The sequence below is a fragment of the Schistocerca gregaria genome, unplaced genomic scaffold, assembly GCF_023897955.1.
Source record: "Schistocerca gregaria isolate iqSchGreg1 unplaced genomic scaffold, iqSchGreg1.2 ptg001053l, whole genome shotgun sequence".
Classification (NCBI taxonomy): Eukaryota; Metazoa; Arthropoda; class Insecta; order Orthoptera; family Acrididae; genus Schistocerca; species Schistocerca gregaria.
Genome location: NW_026062399.1, coordinates 22,501 through 27,500, shown reverse-complemented (window position 1 = coordinate 27,500; position 5,000 = coordinate 22,501).

Sequence of the window (5,000 nt, the reverse complement as noted above, 5' to 3'; positions counted from 1 at the left end):
TTATACCACATGAAAAATTGCAGAAGTGAGAGACACACATCCGCCAGCCTCTTGCTACAAGCATCGAACCGACGTGACGTATCTGACGGTGACTCAGGCATCCGTGTACTGCCACCACTATCCACCCCCCCCCCCCCCCTCTCTCTCTGCCCCCTTCCCACACAATACCAAATTTAACCAACTTTATCGCTTAACCTAACTGTGGCTGTACCAGTTTATCGCTTAACCTAACTGTGGCTGTACCAGTTTATCGCTTAACCTAACTGTGGCTGTACCAGTTTATCGCTTAACCTAACTGTGGCTGTACCAGTTTATCGCTTAACCTAACTGTGGCTGTACCAGTTTATCGCTTAACCTAACTGTGGCTGTACCAGTTTATCGCTTAACCTAACTGTGGCTGTACCAGTTTATCGCTTAACCTAACTGTGGCTGTACCAGTTTATCGCTTAACCTAACTGTGGCTGTACCAGTTTATCGCTTAACCTAACTGTGGCTGTACCAGTTTATCGCTTAACCTAACTGTGGCTGTACCAGTTTATCGCTTAACCTAACTGTGGCTGTACCAGTTTATCGCTTAACCTAACTGTGGCTGTACCAGTTTATCGCTTAACCTAACTGTGGCTGTACCAGTTTATCGCTTAACCTAACTGTGGCTGTACCAGTTTATCGCTTAACCTAACTGTGGCTGTACCAGTTTATCGCTTAACCTAACTGTGGCTGTACCAGTTTATCGCTTAACCTAACTGTGGCTGTACCAGATTATCGCTTAACCTAACTGTGGCTGTACCAGATTATCGCTTAACCTAACTGTGGCTGTACCAGATTATCGCTTAACCTAACTGTGGCTGTACCAGATTATCGCTTAACCTAACTGTGGCTGTACCAGATTATCGCTTAACCTAACTCAATTTGTCCCTTAACCTAACTCAATTTGTCCCTTAACCTAACTCAATTTGTCCCTTAACCTAACTCAATTTGTCCCTTAACCTAACTCAAGTTGTCCCTTAACCTAACTCAATTTGTCCCTTAACCTAACTCAATTTGTCCCTTAACCTAACTCAATTTGTCCCTTAACCTAACTCAATTTGTCCCTTAACCTAACTCAATTTGTCCCTTAACCTAACTCAAGTTGTCCCTTAACCTAACTCAATTTGTCCCTTAACCTAACTCAATTTGTCCCTTAACCTAACTCAATTTGTCCCTTAACCTAACTCAATTTGTCCCTTAACCTAACTCAATTTGTCCCTTAACCTAACTCAATTTGTCCCTTAACCTAACTCAAGTTGTCCCTTAACCTAACTCAAGTTGTCCCTTAACCTAACTCAAGTTGTCCCTTAACCTAACTCAAGTTGTCCCTTAACCTAACTCAAGTTGTCCCTTAACCTAACTCAAGTTGTCCCTTAACCTAACTCAAGTTGTCCCTTAACCTAACTCAAGTTGTCCCTTAACCTAACTCAAGTTGTCCCTTAACCTAACTCAAGTTGTCCCTTAACCTAACTCAAGTTGTCCCTTAACCTAACTCAAGTTGTCCCTTAACCTAACTCAAGTTGTCCCTTAACCTAACTCAAGTTGTCCCTTAACCTAACTCAAGTTGTCCCTTAACCTAACTCAAGTTGTCCCTTAACCTAACTCAAGTTGTCCCTTAACCTAACTCAATTTGTCCCTTAACCTAACCCACGTTGTCCCTTAACCTAACTCAAGTTGTCCCTTAACCTAACTCAATTTGTCCCTTAACCTAACTCAATTTGTCCCTTAACCTAACTCAATTTGTCCCTTAACCTAACTCAATTTGTCCCTTAACCTAACTCAAGTTGTCCCTTAACCTAACTCAAGTTGTCCCTTAACCTAACTCAAGTTGTCCCTTAACCTAACTCAAGTTGTCCCTTAACCTAACTCAAGTTGTCCCTTAACCTAACTCAAGTTGTCCCTTAACCTAACTCAAGTTGTCCCTTAACCTAACTCAAGTTGTCCCTTAACCTAACTCAAGTTGTCCCTTAACCTAACTCAAGTTGTCCCTTAACCTAACTCAAGTTGTCCCTTAACCTAACTCAATTTGTCCCTTAACCTAACTCAAGTTGTCCCTTAACCTAACTCAAGTTGTCCCTTAACCTAACTCAATTTGTCCCTTAACCTAACTCAATTTGTCCCTTAACCTAACTCAAGTTGTCCCTTAACCTAACTCAAGTTGTCCCTTAACCTAACTCAAGTTGTCCCTTAACCTAACTCAAGTTGTCCCTTAACCTAACTCAAGTTGTCCCTTAACCTAACTCAAGTTGTCCCTTAACCTAACTCAAGTTGTCCCTTAACCTAACTCAAGTTGTCCCTTAACCTAACTCAAGTTGTCCCTTAACCTAACTCAAGTTGTCCCTTAACCTAACTCAAGTTGTCCCTTAACCTAACTCAAGTTGTCCCTTAACCTAACTCAAGTTGTCCCTTAACCTAACTCAAGTTGTCCCTTAACCTAACTCAAGTTGTCCCTTAACCTAACTCAAGTTGTCCCTTAACCTAACTCAAGTTGTCCCTTAACCTAACTCAATTTGTCCCTTAACCTAACTCAATTTGTCCCTTAACCTAACTCAATTTGTCCCTTAACCTAACTCAAGTTGTCCCTTAACCTAACTCAATTTGTCCCTTAACCTAACTCAATTTGTCCCTTAACCTAACTCAATTTGTCCCTTAACCTAACTCAATTTGTCCCTTAACCTAACTCAATTTGTCCCTTAACCTAACTCAAGTTGTCCCTTAACCTAACTCAATTTGTCCCTTAACCTAACTCAAGTTGTCCCTTAACCTAACTCAAGTTGTCCCTTAACCTAACTCAAGTTGTCCCTTAACCTAACTCAAGTTGTCCCTTAACCTAACTCAAGTTGTCCCTTAACCTAACTCAAGTTGTCCCTTAACCTAACTCAAGTTGTCCCTTAACCTAACCCACGTTGTCCCTTAACCTAACCCACGTTGTCCCTTAACCTAACCCACGTTGTCCCTTAACCTAACCCACGTTGTCCCTTAACCTAACCCACGTTGTCCCTTAACCTAACCCACGTTGTCCCTTAACCTAACCCACGTTGTCCCTTAACCTAACCGACGTTGTCCCTTAACCTAACCGACGTTGTCCCTTAACCTAACCGACGTTGTCCCTTAACCTAACCGACGTTGTCCCTTAACCTAACCGACGTTGTCCCTTAACCTAACCCACGTTGTCCCTTAACCTAACCCACGTTGTCCCTTAACCTAACCCACGTTGTCCCTTAACCTAACCCACGTTGTCCCTTAACCTAACCCACGTTGTCCCTTAACCTAACCCACGTTGTCCCTTAACCTAACCCACGTTGTCCCTTAACCTAACCCACGTTGTCCCTTAACCTAACCCACGTTGTCCCTTAACCTAACCCACGTTGTCCCTTAACCTAACCCACGTTGTCCCTTAACCTAACCCACGTTGTCCCTTAACCTAACCCACGTTGTCCCTTAACCTAACCCACGTTGTCCCTTAACCTAACCCACGTTGTCCCTTAACCTAACCCACGTTGTCCCTTAACCTAACCCACGTTGTCCCTTAACCTAACCCACGTTGTCCCTTAACCTAACCCACGTTGTCCCTTAACCTAACCCACGTTGTCCCTTAACCTAACCCACGTTGTCCCTTAACCTAACCCACGTTGTCCCTTAACCTAACCCACGTTGTCCCTTAACCTAACCCACGTTGTCCCTTTGCCTAACATAGTTCACTGCTCGGAATCTCTGGTGTCGTTGTTATCCTCATGTAGATGTCTTGCGAGTGTTGCTTACTTTCCACATATTCCTGCTATCCACTGTCAATTGTACTGCAATAGGACTATATCGCCGACCCCCCCCCTCCCCCCCCCTCTGTCCCCCTCTGTCCCCCTCTTTGTGTCTCTGTCCTCTCAAGCTGGTCGGTCTGGCGTTTGAGTGTTAAATGAGCCTCGCAGCTGTTCAGTTGCATTCAGATGTCGACGCCCTCAGTGTACGTCGTGGTATGGTCTGTGTCCATTGTCCGCTGATGTCGTACGCGTAACCCACACGCTGTACCGATCATCGGTCGTTACGTACAGAGTGAAGTAGTGTGATACGTGTGACCGTACGCTGGCTGTGCCCAACGGTGTCGAATCTCAATTTCCATATGTTGTGCTTGATGCTACTTGTCTCGTCTCCCAATAACAGCTAGGTTGCACTGTGGTACGCCGTAGAGGCGTGTGGGAGGAACGTACGAACGCATTGTATGTCACCCTGGGTCGCTGGGGGTGGTGGTGCGGTGAGTCAGGTCAGGTCAGGTCAGCGTGAGCCGTCTGATGTAGTGACGCGTGTATTCCGACTTTGTCGTATTGCCTCACACAAAGTGCTACCCTGGTGGACCGCGTTCCATATCTGGGACATGCCGCAGATGCCGGTTGACAGTGGATCGCGGAAGGTACATCGCATACGTGCGCGGGCCACCTTCCACGTGTTCTCTTCTGCACATGTCGCAGTGTGTATGTGGTCTGATGTAGCGTGTCGTGACACATGACATCCTGGCATGCAAGAATTGTTGAATTCGCAAATGTAGGTGGACATCTACGTTTACTGCCCAAGATACGCAAATGAACTGGAAATCCGTTGTTGAGCGGTTGTTCACGCTGGAGGTGAATCTGTGATGGCGACGATCGGTACAGCTATTAACCGGTTGTTTCAGCGGTACCCGCCACATCCACACGCGTGACTAGGCCCATGTGGGTATGAAGCGATACGCGGCGGTGGCTTGGTGGGACTGTTCCCGGCCGGTGAAGGGGGGCCGCCCGGCGTGTTGGCCGCGCGCTGCGTGGGCGCACGCGCAACAGGCGGCTGGTGGGGGGCGCCGAGTGGCAGGAGCGCCAGCCGACGGGCCCGGCAGGCGGCGCAGCTACGCTGCGGCGCACCCTGCACGCGGCGCCTGGCGGCCAAAGTTGGTTCAGCCGAGCCCGGTGCGAAGCGCGGTGGACATCTGCAGTGTGCTGGTCTGATTG